The sequence below is a fragment of the Chiloscyllium plagiosum genome, unplaced genomic scaffold, assembly GCF_037043375.1.
Source record: "Chiloscyllium plagiosum isolate Xiang-an unplaced genomic scaffold, Cpla_swu_hap1 HiC_scaffold_2, whole genome shotgun sequence".
Taxonomy (NCBI): domain Eukaryota; kingdom Metazoa; phylum Chordata; class Chondrichthyes; order Orectolobiformes; family Hemiscylliidae; genus Chiloscyllium; species Chiloscyllium plagiosum.
In genome coordinates, this window is record NW_028270140.1 from 117,395,085 (window position 1) to 117,415,111 (window position 20,027).

Here is a 20,027-nt window from a genome sequence, read left to right on the forward strand (position 1 = left end):
AATCCAGAATAAGAATAGTTCACTGAGGGAAAGCTATCTTCAAAGGGGTAAGAATGGATCTGGTTTAAATAAATTGGTGTCAAAGGTTGGCAGGAAAAATGGTATCTGAATAGTGGACAACCTTCAAAGACAAGATGGTTCAGGCACAATCAAGGTATGTTCCTATAACTTGAAAGATAGGACATACAAATCTAAGCTCCCTGGATGACAAAGGAGTGGAAATTATTATAAAGAAGAAAAAATATGCTTGTGACAGATGTCAAGTAGAAAACAAATTGAGAAAGAGGCTGAATATAGAAGGTACAGTGGAGTGGTGGACAAATTAATAAGGAGCATGAAAAGAGACTGGCAGTTATTATAAAAAGGTATTCCAAAGTCTTCCGTAGGCATATATTTATTAAAAGTGTGGGTAAAAGAAAGGGTGGGACTGATCAAAAACCAAAAAAGAAGATTTACATATGCAGGCATGGTTGAAGAACTAAGTACCAAAGATACATATGCTGTTCAGGCCATGATGAAAGAAGAGGAAACACAGTCACTAGAAATGTTTAAAATTGGTAAGGAGGTGGTATCGGATAGGCTGTCTGCATTCATGTTGGCTAGGCACCAGGACTGGATAGGTTGCAATCAAGAATACTGAGGTAAGTGAGAATGGAAATTGCAGAGGCTATCAATAACTTTTATATCTTAGATTTAGCAGCAGTGCTAAAGATTGGGAAAATTGAAAATGTTACATGGTTGTTTAAAAACATTGTTAAGATAAGCCAAGTAACCACAGATCTTTGGTGGTTGGAAACAATATTCTGTGCCAAAATCAGTAGTTATTTGGACAAATTCTAAATCCTATTCTTAATTAAAGGTTAGCTATAATAGATTTCTTAAAGAAAAATTGTTTAACCAACTTACTGAAGTTTTGTGATAGCATAACAGGCAGGGTTAATTAGAGCAATCATGTTAATGCATTGTACAGAGGAACCACAATTATCTGAATGACACGGGCAGGGAGTATTTTGTTCAGTTGCTGAATAATTGATAACACAGTTTAGCCAAGCATCGGGACGTTGCGATCTTGTTCGAATAATCCAAGATTTGGATAATTGCATGCTGAATATTCGAGGTTTCTCTCACATGGATTTCCAGAAGACATTTGAAACAGTGCCTCACAACAGACTTGTGAGCAAAGTTAGGGTTAATAGTGTAATAAGGACAATAGAAAAATTTATACAGGATTAATTAAGTGATATGAAACAGAGAGCAATCATTTTTCAATATTTTTCAAACTGGTGGAATGTTTGTAGTGAAGCTCCACAACAATCTATGTTTATGGTATTAGATTTTCATAATATAAGTATTAATGACTTAGACTTTGGTGTACAGGGCTCTACTTCAAAATTTGTGGATAATATGAAGCTTGGAAGCATTGCAAACTGTGAGGAGGATGGTGTAGCACTTCAAATGAACATAGACATTTTGGAGGCTGGGTGAATGGGTGACAGATGGAGTTCAGTGTGGAAAAATGTAAGGTAATACATTTTGATAGGAAGGACATAGAGAGATAATGTAAAGGGTACAACTCTAAAGTGGTAGTTAATCATTCAAAGTGACAGGACAGCAGAATATACAATATCCTGGGTTTGATTAGCAGTGACATTGAGTACAGGAGTGAAGAGATTGTATTGAATTTATGTAAGGCACCAGTTTGTCCTCAGCAAGAGTATTGTGCTCAGTTCTGGAGTCATAGAGTCATAGAGATGTACAGCATGGAAACAGACCCTTCGGTCCAACCCGTCCAAGCCAACCAGATATCCCAACCCAAACTAGTCCCACCTGCCAGCACCCGGCCCATATTCCTCCAAACCCTTCCTATTCATATACCCATCCAAATGCTTCTTAAATGTTGCAATTGTACCAGCCTCCACTACTTCCTCCAACAGCTCATTCCATACACGTACCACCCTCTGCGTGAAACAGTTGCCCCTTAGGTCTCCTTTATATCTTTTCCCTCTCATCCTAAACCTATGCCCTCTACTTCTGGACTCCCCGACTCCAGGGAAAAGACTTTGTCTATTTATCCTATCCATGCCCCTCATAATTTTGTAAACATCTATAAGGTCACCCCTCAGCCTCCGACTCTCCAGGGAAAACAGCCCCAGCCTGTTCAGCCTCTCCCTGTAGCTCAGATCCACCAACCCTGGCAACATCCTTGTAAATCTTTTCTGAACCCTTTCAAGTTTCATTGATAGGAAGGAGACCAGAATTGCACGAAATATTCCAACAGTGGCCTAACCAATTTCCTGTACAGCCGCAACATGACCTCCCAACTCCTGTACTCAACACTCTGACCAATAAAGGAAAGCATACCAAACGCCTTCTTCACTATCCTATCTACCTGCGACTCCACTTTTAAGGAGCTATGAACCTGCTCTCCAAGGTCTCTTTGTTCAGCAACACTCCCTAGGACCCTACCATTAAGTGTATAAGTCCTGCTAAGATTTGCTTTCCCAAAATGCAGCACCTCGCATTTATCTGAATTAAACTCCATCTGCCACTTCTCAGACCATTGGCTCATCTGGTCAAGATCCTGTTGTAATCTGAGGTAACCCTCTTCCCTATTCACTACACCTCCAATTTTGGTGTCATCTGTAAACTTACTAACTGTATCTCTTATGCTCGCATCCAAATCATTTATGTAAATGACAAAAAATAGAGGGCCCAGCACCGATCCTTGTGGCATTCCACTGGTCACAGGCCTCCAGTCTGAAAAACAACCCTCTACCACCACCCTCTGTCTTCTACCCTTGAGCCAGTTCTTTAACCAAATGGCTAGTTCTCCCTGTATTCCATGAGATCTAACCTTGCTAATCAGTCTCCCATGGGGAACCTTGTCGAACGCCTTACTGAAGTCCATATAGATCACATCTACTGCTCTGTCCTCATCAATCTTCTTTGTTACTTCTTCAAAAAACTCAATCAAGTTTGTGAGATATGATTTCCCACGCACAAAGCCATGTTGACTATCCCAAATCAGTCCTTGCCTTTCCAAATACATGTACATCCTGTCCGATTCCCTCCAACAACTTGCCCACCACCGAGGTCAGGCTCACCGGTCTATAGTTCCCTGGCTTGTCTTTACCACCCTTCTTAAACAGTGGCACTACATTTGCCAACCTCTAGTCTTCCGGCACCTCACCTGTGACTATCGATGGTACAAATATCTCAGCAAGAGGCCCAGCAATCACTTCTCTAGCTTCCCACAGAGTTCTCGGGTGCACCTGATCAGGTCCTGGGGATTTATCCACCTTTAGCCGTATCAAGACATCCAGCACTTCCTCCTCTGTAATCTGGACGTTTTGCAAGATGTCACCATCTATTTCCCTAAGTCTATATCTTCCATATCCTTTTCCACAGTAAATACTGATGCAAAATATTAATTTTGTATCTCCCCCATTTTCCAAGGCTCCACACAAAGGCCGCCTGACTGATCTTTGAGGGGCCCTGTTCTCTCCCTAGTTACCCTTTTGTCCTTAATATATTTGTAAAAACCCTTTGGATTCTCCTTAATTCTATTTGCCAAAGCTATCTCATGTCCCCTTTTTGCCCTCCTGATTTCCCTCTTAAGTATACTCCTACTTCCTTTATACTCTTCTAAGGTTTCACTCGATCTATCCTATCTATATCTGACATATGCTTCCTTCTGTTTCTTAAAAAGAGTTAGTTCTGGCTGCATATTGAGGCAGCTGGTAAAGAGCAAAGTGCTTGGATCACTCAGTTGGCTGTCAGCTCACTGTACTCGATGATTCATAGTCTGCTTATCCCACTTCTCAAGAATACCTGCCAACAGAATCTGGCCCTACAGCCTCTCTCCTTTATTATCATTGACATGGGTAGAATATCTGCCTGCTCACTGCCAATGTCCCTCACCTTGTTGGAGACAAACTGACAAAATTAGTTTTGTCAAAAATGTAACTAAGCCAGCAAGAACAAATAACTGAAAATAGAAGGAACTGAAATAGCAGAATATAAATTTCTAGCTGCCAAGATTGAAAAAGCTGCTGGATCCCACTTCCATCAGAATATTGTCTCAGCAGTTACAGCATCTGCTTTTTGCAATGGGAAGCAGTTGGGTTGTTTGACTGGATCAGATTTTCCTCTTTCAGTTATGTCATCACAGAATGAGTTGAGTGCAAGAACTTGCCCATCCCATTTCCGGTTGAATCTGCACTCACTACAAAAGGGTGGACAGCGTGTGTGCCCAGGTGGGAGATGGCCCTTAAGCAGCCGATAACCAGATGGGAAATGAACCCATAGTGCCTGGTTCATAGATAAGAATGCAACCACTGTGCCAGAAAACCTCCCCCCGCTAACTGTTTTAAATGCATTATGTTCTGCAATATTTCAATTCCAGACCTGTTCTTTACTAAACAAAGTTTCAATTATTTCAACTTTACTTGACTCTTCACAACAGACTAATGCCTTCAGCACTCCTTTTTTGTTTTGGATGCTATTTAGATTGCTGCAAGCAATTTAATTTTCTTAATTGCTCCCATCGTGTAATTTTTAACAGCATTTTTATTGAATTGTCCTAACACTCATCTGTTCTCTCAATGATTATATTGCCATAATTCTTTACCTTGGGCATATTAAATGCTTCCCTGTTATCTTCAGGTTCTTGTTATTTTTATGAGTACTCTTTCCTCACCATGCCAATTTAAAATCATATCTATTACCTTAAGAGTGACTAATCCTCTTTCTCCCATTTCCAATTGCTCTTCTGCCTTCACAGATACTGGTTACATTATGTTCCCAAATGTCAAGAATTTCTAGTCAAATAATTTTATAATTTATATTGACGCACTGGAACAATGCAGATAGGGGACAAAGAAATTTCAAATTTCTGATTAAGCAGACAATATTATTTTATATCATGTAGATATGCAGTCACCCTTATTTTTATAATATGCTTTGATTTTACATCATTATTTGTAAATTGACAAAACATAGCAGCTCAGGAAGCAGAAAAGTCAACTTGGTTAGATTATAAAAGTTTACCTGTAGTACGCTGAGGAAATGGGAGGCAATAAGTATAGTTACAACCCACCGCTACAAGCTGCAATAAATAGTAACAATGTGTGATGATTAAATTCTATTATAAGTGAGAGAAAAATTTATAATAGAAAATTAGTTTACAAGATATTGGATAAAAACTTGACAACAGGAGGCAAAGGTTTTGTGCAAAGGAAGTGTATGTGAGATTATTAATGCTTTTGATAGATAGATAACAAGATACTATGATGACTGATAATACAAAGTTACCACAAATAGTTATCTAATAAATTTAAACAATGTAATTAAATGGAATTTGCTATCTGAGATCGAATTGTTCAGGAAGATTAAATCTGATTATAATCTAATAAGGAAGAATGGGCAGTCCTTCAGGGAGATGGTGTAGGAGTGGCATTGCTTAATTGTCCCTTTGAAGCACAGTCAAGGCAGACCAAATGGCCTCATGTAACTATTTCATGATCACAGAATCACTTTGTTACAGCATAAAAAGTGGTCAAATGACCATCTTATCTCGCATGGGGTATGGGGTGGGAGTGGTGTTGAACGAGGTTGCTGGTGGGGGAGGCGGGGTTGGATGATTGTGTGGGGCGGCCATGGGTCAGGATTGGACAGGGTTGGGGGGCAGGTGTGGGGGGTGGGGGCTCATGCGCAGTGCGCTGCTGCTGCCTCGTCTCCTGAATGTGGAGCAACTTAACAGAAAGCTCCGAGCCCCAGAGGAAAGGCATTGAATCAATTAACGGAATAATCACTTATCCGAACGAAATAGTGCCCGCCATCTCATTCCAAAAATCGAGGTTCCTCTTGCATAGATTAAAGATGGAGTGGAGGGAGGGGTGAGGAGCAAACAAAAGGTGAATTTCGGAGAATCTAGCCCAATTAATCAGAGATCAGAAACACACCGATCGGACTGAGAACTGACAAGGATTTATTTAACAAACAGCAATATTGCTGAAGAGTCTTTACCCACTGAAACAGTCACTGATAGGCTGTTCAGAAGGAGCCACAGCTTCTTCTCCAACAGAATACAGTGGAGTTTTATCCCCTTAAAATAGTGAACATGATTTGGAGATGCCAGCGTTGGACTGGGGTGTACAAAGTTAAAAAAATCACACAACACCAGGTTATAGTCCAACAGGTTTAATTGGAAGCACACTAGCTTTCGGAGCGACGCTCCTTCATCTCTTGGTCTGGGGCTGGATGAGTCATATCCTGAGGTATGTGTGATGTCTGGAGTGGCTGGTTTGGCCAATTTGAGGCAATGTGGGTAGGCTCTGTGGCTGAGTGTAGATATTTTGTGTTGTCTGTTTTGTGGCTATGTCATGGGGAGGCCGGGACCCGTATTTTCTCCCACAGTGGAGATGAAGCCCAGAGAGAGAACAGCAGTTGGGCACACAAAGGAATGGGTAGAGGTCACCCTGAGGAATGTATAGCTGCTAATGAGTGACATTAGAATCATAGCAGGCCATTCAGCCCATTACATCCACGCTGACTCTCTGAAGAACATTCCACCCAGACACACACCCCTGCCCTACAACACTGCATTTCCCATGCCTAATCCAGCTGGTCTGCACATCACTGGACCCCATGGGCAATTTAGTATAGCCAATCCACCTAACCTACAAATCCTAGAGCTGTGGAAGGAGACTAGAGCACCTGGAGGACACCCACACAGACATCATGGGGAGAATGTTTAAGCTCCACACAGACAATCGCCATGGTGGAATTGAACCCAAGGTCCCTGGTGCTGTGAGAGCTGTGCTAACCACTGAACCACTATGTCACCCTCAGTAGCTGACAATGCAGCCCATGTGATGACAAGGTCTGGTGTGTGGGGGTTGAGGTAAGGACATGTGAGAAGGTGTTCTGGTCCTAAAATTGTTGAACTCAATATTGACTCCTGAAGGCTGCTGGATCCCCAAGCAGAAATGAGGTGCTGTTCTTTCAGCATTCACTGAGCTTCGCTAGTCCACAGCAACAAGCCTGAGACAGAGTTGTTGTTTAGGGAACATGGTGGTGTGTTCGAATAGCAGGCAACCGGAGGTTCGGGGTCACTTTTGAAGAGAGAATGTAGGTGATCTGCAATGTGGTTGTTTCATCTCCTCAATGCAGAGAAGATTGAGTTTTGAGTTTGATTTATTGTTGTCACAGTACTGAGATACAATGAAAAGTGTTGTTTTGTGTGCTTTATAGGCGGATCATACTATGCAATGTGCATCTGAGTGGCAGAACAAAGTGCAGAATGCAGTGTTACAGAGAAGATGCAGAGAGAAAGTGAAATCAGAATTAACATTTGAGAGGTCCGTTCAAAAGATCATATTATGAGGAGTGAATAATGTGCCTGGGGCCTTGGATGATGGAATGGAGGTGTTACATCTTCTGTGATTGCATGGGACGGTGCTATGGGGATGTAGGGGGTTGTTGGGAGTGGAGGAGGAGTGGATCAAGGTGTTCCAGAAGGAACAGCCTCTGCGAAAGACTGACAAGGGAGGCAAGGGGAACATGAGTCTGGAGGTGGCAGAAATGGAAGTTTATGATCCTTTGGATGTGATTGCTGGTGGAATAGAAGGTACAACTCCTTTAAAGGTTGCACTTTAATCTCCAAGAACCAGTTCAACACGTTACTCCTCTCTCACAGAGAAGTTGTGTTTATGAATTCTCCCATAGATAAAAACTAAATCAGCTGACTTTCAAAATCCTATAACAGTCAACTCTGCAGAGTAGCAGTAAGGACAGTTCATACAGGATTATCAGCACAAACCCAGTGCAATTTACCCTTTGGATTATACAATTGAATCAAAAACTACCCAGAGTGTTTTTTTCAGAACTCTTGATTTTGCAAAGAAAATAAAATCTCATGAATATATAATATCTTGAAAAACAAAGTGAAATGTCTTGGTTACACAGTATATTAGCACCCCATCTTTCATCTCTGCAATCTGATTCCCAATCCAGCATAGACTGGCTCTTTCTCTCTCTGTTGGTTTTAAATATTTTACATGAAATGAGTTCAAGCATTGGTGTAGAGAGATTGGGGTAGATCTTAAGATGGTGACATTGTGGAAGCCAGGTGATAAGGTGATGGCAGCCCATTTTACGTCTTATTTTTAATTCTGCATTGTGACTTGAAGTATTCATAAAGTTGAGGTCTAGTGCTGCAATGGAATGGTCCCTAGCTTTACTTTCAAGTCCGAATCCAGAACCTTTGTCTATATAGTCATTTCAAAGGGCTGATAATCATCCTGGAATTCTTCTAATGATTCTCCACTGCTTTCCAAACAAAAGAGAGAAAGTGTTTGTGCAAATGTTTTTTAATACAAAAACATGTGATTGCTTACATAAAGTGAAGGATTTCTGCCAAAGATCACATTCAAAGTACCAGTGCCAAGAAGGAAAATTTTAGGACTGCAATAAAAGAACATTACTCAATCTAGCACAGTGAAGAGTGTCAGTCAGATGATGCTTTGATGATAAGGTATTTGAAAAGATATTGCAGAAGTACACATGACCTGCTTTCTGTCATGGAAGGAAGTTCATAATCATTGTTTCATGCTGAACCTGGCAGGAGGTGGCTGAAAACATCAAAATAAACAGTTCAGTGCCAACTAAAAACAGAAAATACTGGAGAAATTCAGCAGGTCTGGTAATGGCTGTACAGATGGAAACAGAGTTGTTGTTCAAGTCCAGAATGACTGTTATTCAGAAGACTCTTCTTTTAGTTCCAAAATGAGTCAGACCAGACTCAAATCATTAACTCTATTTCTCTCTCCACAGATGCTGGCAGATCTGATGAGTTTGTACAGCCCTTCCATTCTGTTTTATTTCAAAATTCCAGCATCTGCAATATTTTACTTTGATTTGCTCAATCAATGCCAAACCTGGAGGGGAAATAAAGTATAAATCTTTCCCCAAATTCTCAGACCAGCATGTTATGGGACCAACCAGGGAGCAGGCTTTACTGGACCTGTTTACTAATGTGATAGGATTAATGTGACAGGACCACATAGTGAAATTGCTCCTGTGGCAGCAACCATAACCTGATTGAATTTTACATACAGTTTAAGGAGGAGAAGTTTTGAATTTAAATAAAATCAGTTATGAGGACATAAAAGCAGAATCAGCGATGTGAACTGGTAATTTAGGGTGAGGGATAGGCCATTAGAGATGTAATGGGAAATATTTATGGTGATATTCCAAAAAGTGCAGGATAGTTATATTCCAACAAATAAGAAAAATTCTAAGGGATTTACCTGCCATCTACAGTTTAACTAAAATGTCTAAGGTAGTATCAAACACAAAGAAAAGAGATATAATTCTGCAAAGATACACGGCAGGTCAGAAGATTGGACAGAGTATTAAAAAAAAGCAAAATGTTCAGAAAGATTAATAAGGAGGGAAAAATTACAGTACAAGAGAAACATAACCAAAAATATAAAAATAGATGGGAAAAATATCTTCAAATGTTTAAAAAAGAGTTAACAAATTGAGCATTGGTTCAACAGAAAATGTGTCTGCGGAATTAGTAGTGGAGGGTAAAGTCATCCCAGGAATAGCTGTAAATCAGGAATTGAAAAATTGTTGGAGGAACTAAAGAAAATTACAATTACCAGTACAATTTAATTTTATAGCTCCTTTCTGCCTTCTTTATTGGTTTTTTACTTCTGTCCTAATCTCTTTGTTTTCTTTTTTCTCATGCAACGTCTGCTATCTGTGTTCTTTCTTCACTGTGAAAACATTTATTCTTTATGTAATAAATTTTCCATAGTCTCCCACTTGAGTTTATTTTGTTCGACCCTTTTTGGGAAGTATTGTTATTCATATTCTGTTCTCTTTTGCACTTTCTATGAAACCTTCATGTCAATTCTAAAGTGTGATGTTCAGAATTAAGTACAACACTCCATCCAGGGTCTAACTAGTGGTTTATATAGGCTTAGCATGACTTCCTGGATTTTGTATTCCCAGGAGTAACTTTACTATTCCCACAGAGCCTGGTCTGAAGGTGACCACAATTCCAGCAAAGGGGCTGGAAAGTAGGAATGTGCTGGGTGTACTTGTGGAAAATAAAGCTCATGGTATAAGAGTAACATTGGCATAGATTAAAGATTGGCTAGTTCGCAGTAAACAGACAGCAGAAGTAATCAGGTCATTTTTCTGGTTGGCCAAATGTAACAAGGTGTGTCTCACAGGGATCAGTGCTGAAACCTCAACTTTTTACAATTTATTCAAATAACTTGGATGAAGAGACCAAAGTATAATTGTCAAACTTGATGGTGAAGACAGAAAAACAGGTAGGAAAATAAGTTATTAAGAGAACATATAAAAATAACAAAGGGAATAGATTAAGTGAGTAGACCTGAAAATGGGATATAATGTGAAATCATCCATTTTGGCAAGAAAAATAACAAAGAAACCTATCATTTTAATGGTAAGAGATTGCAGAGCTCTGAGATGCAGAGGGACCTGGGTGTCTGATTGTACAAATCTCAAAAGTTTACAATGCAAGTGAAGCAAATAATTAGGAAATCTAACAGAATGTTATAGTCTATTGCAGGGGAATTGAATACAAAAGGAGATTATGCGTCTTTTGAAAAAAGGCATCGGTGAGTCGACATTTGCAGTACTGTGCACAAGACACACTGCAGGACTCCTCAGACAGGATCTACCAAATCCATAACTATTACCATGTAGAAGGAGAACAGAAGCAGTTACATGGGAACACCACTACATGCAAGGTCCCCTCCAAGCAGCACACCATCAGCTAACCTCTACCAATCATCTATCTAATGGGAAAAAACACCCCTATGGTCTGGTAAAACCATGGGGACTCCGTCTTTTTACCTTTCTCTTCCTTTACCTTTTCATTCTCTTCTTTGCCTTCCTACCCTCATGATGTAGCTCCTCAATGTTTACTGTATAGTTGGGTTTGAGAGTTTGCCATCCTGATGGTGAGATTGTGCAGCATCAAAAAGACTATCTTTACACCAGTCTTTAAGAATCTCAGGGCTTCTTCTGTGCAGTGCATAGAGCAAGCATTGCTTTCACATCTCAATGGTCTATCTGTGTGACAGCAATGTAATTATGTTGTTGATATATCCATGTTATATGACTCTATGACTCTATGTGGGAGGGTTGTGCAATACAGACAATAGCCCCATCATTAGCAGATAGCTTATGACATCCAGCAGCCACCTATTGACTTTTGTGATAATTCAAGTTCAGACAGCATTAGACAGCAATAGACAGCAGACTGAACTGCTACAAAATGTAGTCATCATGGCTATTGCCAGTGTACCCTCATTGACCTGTATGCTTTGCTGTCTACAGCTAAGCTTAGAGGGAGTGGAATATCCTTCAAGTGTGGTATATATCAGAGCTGACAAGCTGCAAACGCAAAGCCACATGTGTGTAGTCAGTGACACCCTGCACAATGAGCAGGAATCCAAATCCCACTAAGCCGCAACTCCTTGAGAATGAGATGTAGTCAACTTGCTTGGGATAAAGAGCCTCAGTGAAATTTATTTTGTGCAACAGTGGCAGCAAACTGCAATGTTGCAAAGATCTCCTGCTCCTGTCTGGAAGAAACCCAACAAATTCAATGCTTGCTATCATTCTCATAGCCATTGTTCTAAACTATTTGTGTATTCATTCATGTTGTATCCCAATGTTGTAAACATTGCTGCAAGATCAATGTTTATTCCCCATACCCAATTGATTTTGAAAAGGTCATGGTGAATTGTGTTTTTGAACTGCTATAAATCATAGTACCATTTGGTATTATTTTGAGAGTCTGACCAAGCAACAATGAGGGAGCAATGACATATCCAAGTGAGGATAGTGTGTGACCTGAAAGGAAGCTTACAGGTAGTGGTTTTCCATGAATCTCTTCTGTTTGTTCTTCTGAGAATCATTTATTTCAAATGTGCTATCAAAGGGACCTGCCAATCTGTGCTGGTAGTGAAGGAACTGAATGTTTTAGGTTGTGGATTGGGTGCCAGTCAAGAGTGTTGATTTGTTCTAGATGACAAGCTTATGTGCTATTGGAGTTTTATTCATCCAGTCAAGTGAACGTATTCCATTACTCCTTGACTTCAACCTTACAGATGGTACATTGGCTTTGGGGAGTCAAGAGAAAGCTAATTCTTGCAAAATTTCTAGGCTCTGATCTGTATCATTTTACTGATGATTAGGACAGACTGCAGTGGGTGTAATTTGTTCTGCTTTTTCGTGAGCAGGAGAAAATGTAGCAATTTTCCATATTGTTGGATATTTGCCAATATTGCAGCTGTACTGGAACAACTTGGAATCCAACTAGTTCTGGAGCACAAGCCTTTTGAATCACAGCCAAAATGTTGTCAAGGCCGTGTGGTTGCAACAGGTGGCAAGCTTTATTCAGGGCATCCTTGCTAAAACACAGATATCCCTTACTTACCGAGGTTCAGCAAGATCCCTTACTCATTGAGGTTCCCTGAGGTCATCTGCTACATCTCCCCCATTATCCTTCTCCCATTTCTGGCAGGTTGCCCTGCACTTTGCTCAATTTCCCAGTCATACTTTCTATTTCAAGGGATTTATTATTGCACTCATCTCTGTGAGAAATCAGTCTTTTTTTAAGAAAGGTTATTCATGGGATGCAAGCATCGCTAGCTAGGCCAACATTGATTCCCCATCCCTTATTGTCTTAAAACTAAGTGACTGGCTAGGCCACTTTAGACAGTAGTTAATCAACAACCACATTTTTGTAGGCCTGGAGATACATGAAGGGCAGACCAGGTAATGATAGATTTCTTTTCCTAAAGGGCATTCATAAATCAAATGTATGTTTATAACTTCACCAAGTCATGTAACATGGTCATGTTACACTAACTATGCTTTTTGAATCCCAGTTTTTTTCACTGAACTGAAATTTCGCAATTGATCATGATGGGATTTGAAGCCATGTCTCCATAACATTAATCAAGAATGTCGGATTACTCTTCTAGCAACATTACCAATATGCCATCACCTCTTCAGAAGGTTTGAAATTATGACAAATTCATTCAACAAATGCTTATTGTGTATGACTCTTAAAGGGTTTTAAAGAGTTTTACTGAGGAGTGTCATGTTAAGTAAGTGGACAAATGCAACGATTCAATTATATCATTTGGAATTGTGGACAGGACAGCTTAGAATGCCAAAAGAGTAAGAGCTAGCATCTAGGTCCTTTTCAGTGTCTGCAGCAACATCTATTTATCTAGCAACTAGTTGTTAACATATATTATTCCTCTTTCAGTACAAGAATCCTAAATTGCTAGACTGAAAGAAGTAGGTGATAGCAAATATACCACATGGTGAAGTGCAAACTCATGTTAACTGCATGTATAACAATGCTCACCACTCCTTGTATTTTAATAGTTTTAATGAACTCTGGAAACTGAAAACACTTGTACAATCATAGCAATAGCTAGTGGAAGTCAATAAACCACTACCCTGTAAGTATTTGAAGATCCATTTACAGAGCAGTGGTTCCGAGGTACCATCCTGCTTCTGTACACTGTATTGGTTCATAATGCACAGTTAAGAGAGGGTGTAACCTAGACCATTATCGTGGCTGCCAGCCTCAAATTATTGTGAAATTCTGATTGACATCAGAACTTGCCTGCTCTGTATGGAGCCAACAGACTTCACCATCACCAGTATTGTTGTATTGTGTCTCACAGTTAGTATGTTGTTATGCCTTTAAGGGACATGTTCATGATAACATCACTAAATCATAGTATAATATCTGAGGTTACAAAGTTCTCATCCTCCATTTCTTATCTTGGATCACTTGAAACATGTAACTGTACTGGATGCATGTTCCTCAATTGTAAACCAATAGCTAAATACTAAACAGAAACCTCTGTGCCTGAGGAATGTAATGGTTGTACATAATGGTTAGTTATAATAAACAGCTGTTGGATTCTTCAATACATAATATTCACTTAAAATTTCTTATGTTATGAGAGATAATATCAGAATCACCATGTCAGATAAAATTCCCTGTTGAGTCAAACTCATATGGTGATGGCTGGCCAGAAAAGACTCCAACTGTTTGAAGGAAGATATTTCAAAATCTTTGAGAAACAGCTTTGGACAATAGACAATTCGACAAAGGTAGAATTCCTCACCATTAAACTGCACAGTTTGTATGTTGTGTACAGACAACTGTACAGATCTGTAGATACTGGATTAACCACCAAGAAAGCAGATCACGTTTCTATTTGAATATGAACGTCAACATTCTGCAACTGGCAATTGATACATAAGTAACAACTAATCAGAACAATACCTTAAAAGACTTTATTCTTAAAGAAAGAAACAGTATTTAATATACTGACACCAAGTCGGGGACACTCCGCCTACGGTGATACAATCTTCAATGCAGAATCTTGGATAGCATAATATTAATTATGGATTAGGCATCCACAGACACCTTTACATAACTACAACTGTTCAAGAACCATGTTCCTTTCTATTTTACAGAACAAGCAATAAATGAACCCAAGAAAACAGACATTAGAATCTTGCTTGCCAATGATAGGGTGGCACTTTGCAGAAGAAAACACATTTGGTCTTTTAATGGCCAATCAGAAAGATCCAGAAAAGATCTGCAAGGCTTTTGAAAACCAGATCAAGCTAACAATTCACTTCAGAATTAATAGATTCCAAGTCATGTCTTATAGGCAACAACTCCAAGACTGTCAAGATTGTCTTTATCAGAAGATGCTGCAACAAAGGATATGAATGTGACTTTTCCAGCCTAGTGGTATAACTGTAAAACGATTCATACAGGCACCTCGGTAATGTTCTTGACCTGGTTTCAAATCCCATCATGGCAGATGGAGGAATTTGATTCCAATTCTAAAAATCTGGAATTAACAGTCTAATGATGAAACCATTGTTGATTTCTGACAATCCTTATCTGGTTCACTAATGACCTTTAGGGAAGAAAATTGTTGTCCTTACCTGGTCTGGCCTACATGTGACTCCAGGTACACAGCAATGTGATTGATGCCTAACTGTCCACTTAGGGATGGTGAATAAATGCTGGCCTAGCCAGTGATGCCCACATCCCATGAATAATTTTTTTTAGAAGTCCCATATCAAAACTTCTGTTTCTTTACAAATTTAGTAAACTATCTGAAAATGGACGACTGCCAATATTAGATAACTGTAGTTCCTAACTCTCTGACTGTAAATATTGATGCCCATCTAACAACTTGGCAATGCACTCTTTAGCAATTTGTGATGTATACTTCTAATAGTTCAAGATCTGTTTCAACAGTGAATTTCATGCCAAATAAGAATACAACGTGATCTTGATCAGATGGACCAATGGGCTAAGGAGTAGAGTTGAATTTAGATAAATGTGAGATGCTGCACTTTGGAAAGGCAAATCAGAGCAGGACTTATATACTTCATGGTAAGGTCCTGGGGAGTGTTGCTGAACAAAGAGATCTTAGGGTGCAGGAAATTCCTTGAAAGTGGAGTCTCAGATAGAAAAGATAGTGAAGAAGGCAGTTAGTATGCTTCCCTTTATTGGTCAGAGCATTGAATATAGGAGTTGGGAGGTCATGTTGTGGCTGTACAGGTCATTGGTTAGGCCACTTTTGGAATATTGTATACAATTCTGTTGTCCCTCTGATAGGAAGGATGTTATGAAACTTGAAAGGGTTAAGAAATTTACAAGGATATTGTCACGGTTGGAGGATTTGAGCTATAGGGAAAGGCTGAATAGGCTGGGGCTGTTTCCCCTGGAGAGTCGGAAGCTGAGAGGTGACCTTGTAAAGGTTAATAAAATCATGAGGGGCATGGATAGGATAAATAGACAAAGTCTTTTCCCTGAGGTGGGGGAGTCCAGAACTAGAGGGCATAGGTTTAGAGCGAGAAGGGAAAGATTTACAAAGGACCTAAGGGGCAATATTTTCATGGAATGAGTGGTACATTTATGGAATGAGCTGCCAGAGGAAGTGGTAGAGGCTGGTTATTACGCCATTTAAAAGGCATCTGGTTGGGTACAGGAATAGGAGAGCTTTAAAGGGATATGGGCCAAGTGCTGGCAAATGGACTAGATTAGTTTTGGATATCTAGTCGGCATTGAGCTGAAGGGTCTGTTTCCAAACTGTCCGTCCCTATGACTCCATGATTCTAAGTACGTGTTAAACCACATGATGCTAACTACCAAGGCTAATGGCTTATGCTCTATATTGGAGTACTTGGCTTGTGCAGATGATAGGATGTTGAAACAAAAGGCAATAGGTTTTTGGTCATGCGAAAGACATGTGCCTCAGCTGTTTTGCAATGCATTCACCTTGAGAATCGTGACTTTCCTTAGGTTGTGGTATGCAGTATGTGAAACATTCTAACAGAAACTGCTTGAGAGAATTGAAAACATATTAGTAATGATCTGCATGGAGACAGAGAACATATTTTTTGAGCAAATCTCTAAGTGAATTAATTTATCTGCAAAATTAGGAATATGTAACATTGGATGTGACTCACACTGGAACTGCGCACCATGGATACCATTTTGGACTTCCAAGAGCACTCTTACTGCCCATAAAACAGTATCTAAAGATCTATAGTATGCCACAAGGTATTTAAATTTAAAGCAAATTCTCAGCATATCTCTTTCTGCATGCAATCACATGACTTGATATATTCAATAGTTTGTTGTCAAATTTAAAAATCTCCAAGGCAAAGCCAACAATGTATATGCGAGCACAACATCAAACTTTAGATGATGTTTCGGCCACTATCTAACAGTAAAAGTGTTGGGAAAATGCAAATTATCATAGTTCATAGGTCAAGTAATTCATGTCTTTGTGATTATTCTAATAAACTTCATGGAATATAGTCTCAAATATAGCTTTGACATTTCCTTGAAGAGCTCTCTGTTATTTTTATTACAAAAGAAAGGACTGGGAGAAAATGATCATCCACTGCAGTGGTAACCTTGAACATCTAATTGCTTTATTACTTTGTATCATGGCAACAGGATTGTTAAAAGCACAATAGCTTTCATTTGTTACTATTGCTGAGTGGCAATTTGTGCTGATCAAATATCAACTGTGCTCAACATGGCTATTCAAGATTCATTTCAGTATTATGAAATAATTGACAACTACAGTCAGTCACAAAAATATGCTAATTACATTTACAGCCTTCCTGCGTCCTTGTGCTCCCTACATTACTTTTACTTCAGCTTCACTCAATCCAAATGTTGAGTTTACCAAAACTTTAGGTGGCCTTTTTTAAAAAAAATAAACAAAACAAATCCAGGTTTGATTCCATCACATTTGACCTACTACTGTCCTTGAGCTGATAATATAATAATAATGACGTCCAGGATAATAGGCAGCAAGTGAACATTCAGACTCTGATCCCTTCCTGGGTTATGGCACAACACCCCTGTTCCCATTCACTGAAAATTCTACCTTTAAAATTAATTTCACCAGGACAGGATATGTAACACATGACAGAAAGTTGTCTGTAAGTTTTCATAGGTGAAAGGATACAACTGATTTTTTTGTAGGTTGAAAATTAAACATACAGAATGGCATAAGGAATGTGATGAAACGGATCTCAAATTGGAGAAACTGTATGGAAGGCCCAAGTGGAAGACTGCATACAAGAAGCAGATGAACAAAAACAATGAAATGCCTTTTTTCCTCTCTCTTGATGATGCTATGCACATGGTTGTGGGTTTGTTTGCCAAGCTGGGAAGTTGATTTGCAGATGTTTTGTCCCTGTCTGGGTGGCATCTTCAGTACAGAACCAAATAAATTCCAGAAGACACAGCACAGCAGCACTTCACAGGAAGCTTCACAGCACTGAAGATGTCACCTAGACAGGGGATGAAATATCTGCAAATTAACATCCCATCTCGGCGAACATACCCACAACCACAGCAATTCGCATCTGAGCTATAAATCTTTATGCAAACCTTGAATGCCAAGTACATGTTACATTCTGTATCCTGAAGTGATTTAGATGGTCAGGTTGATCTTTCTGAATTTGTGAATAAACATAAAAGGTTTTTCTTCCAAAGACATTTTTATTAAGGCATGGTACTTTTAAAGCAATAATTGAATGGAAATAAAAATATTCAATGAAATATTGAAGAAACCATCAATCTCATGTAGAACCTAGATTAGAAAATGTTCAATTTTAATAATGCCAAGCTACATATTTCACTACAGGAAAAAAAGTTCTGATTATGTCTCAGGATGTCTGAGAAGTGGTAGGGCTTGCCAGCCAAGCACCTTGTTCATTGAGACTTGCCAACATTTTGCTTTCTTATTCAGTTTTGCACTGTTTCTTGAATTATTTGCTGCAGTTTCTGTCATGTCACCGATGTTTGACTGATTCCATGTGTAAGATTGAGTAAAACAATTTTGACGTGATTAATTAAACTGTATTCTGTTTGACTGTGGTTAGTTAGGAAACATTTTCTATAAGGAAGAATAGCCTTATCGCCTAGGTCAAATGTACTGTTTATAGTTTTATGGTTGTTTTTAGGCCAAGCTAATGTAAACTCAGGCTGACAAATGTGAAAATGTGTTGAGGTAGTTTTGATTTACACAAGGTCATTGCTATCTTTTGGTTTAGTAACTATCAGCTTTTCATGGTTATTTTTAACTTTATATATACAGTATGTATCTCGCAATGGTTCTAAAACAATAGTTATTGTGGAGTTGCACATGGTCCTTGTAGGTAAAAGATATCGATAGGCTTTATAAAATATGAATGCATCAGTTGGGATATTTGAGATGATATTAAATCACTAGGGGTTGGAGCAACATACTCTAATTCAATGCACAAATTACTGTTAGTACCACATTATATTCTATGAATTTATAAATTTACTAAATCAAGAGGCATAAACTGCAATGAAAAAGATGTAATTGTTATTTCTAGGAACACATCAAGAATGTGGCCATCATTTTTAACAAAGTCAATTGAGAATATTCTGTTAAACCAATCTGAGAACAGATCATGTACTAACCATGCATTGGCAAGCCTATTAGATTACAGGATGCCTTTGATCAAGTAACTGGAGTTGTGGCTTTCTAAGGTTCATGAGCAGTGATTAGATTAGATTCCCTACAGTGTGGAAACAGGCCCTTCAGCCCAACGAGTCCACACTGACCCTCCGAAGAGTAACCCACCCAGACCCATTTACCTCTGACTAATGCACCTAGCACTATGGGCAATTAACATGACCAATTTACCTGACCTGCACATCTTGGACTGTGGGCGGTAACCAGAGCACCCAGAGGAAATCCATACAGACACAGGGAGAATGTGCAATCTCCACACAGACATTGCCCGAGGCTGGAATCAAAAAGACAGATGAACAACTTCAGTCAACAAAACTAACAAGAGAAGCGTTACTTCTTAGTTAGTGAGAAAACATTAGCTGATGTCCTAAAGTGAATCAACTGAAAACCATTACTTTAATTAAGTATAATTATTTTAACTGGTTTTGATTAACTTAATTAATTTTTAAGTGAAGTGAAAAACATACTTGAACTTGGAACAATTGAATTTTCGACACACAGAGAGGTTCATAGACTTCGTAATTACCTCAACTGTGAAAAAAGCCTCCAGGAAAGATATTCTGGGTCAGAAAATGAGTCATACAATTGAGGCCTGGCTAGAAGATGGACCAACATATAGCCATTGTTGTAGTCAACCATCAATTATATATTTAATGCAGACAATATGATTGCTATGATAAGCAAATTACACCAAACCAGCAAGAATTGTCATAGATGTGATTTGTCATACTTACCCAGAATTTGTCTGACATTTCTTCACATGTGCAAAGAATATGGCAGCAAAGAATATTGAGCATGCATGTGCAAATAGTCTGATTTCAAAACCCAGACAAGACCCTGGTACAAGACCCAGTGTGTAACTCCTTAAAATTGGCAGCATGAAAG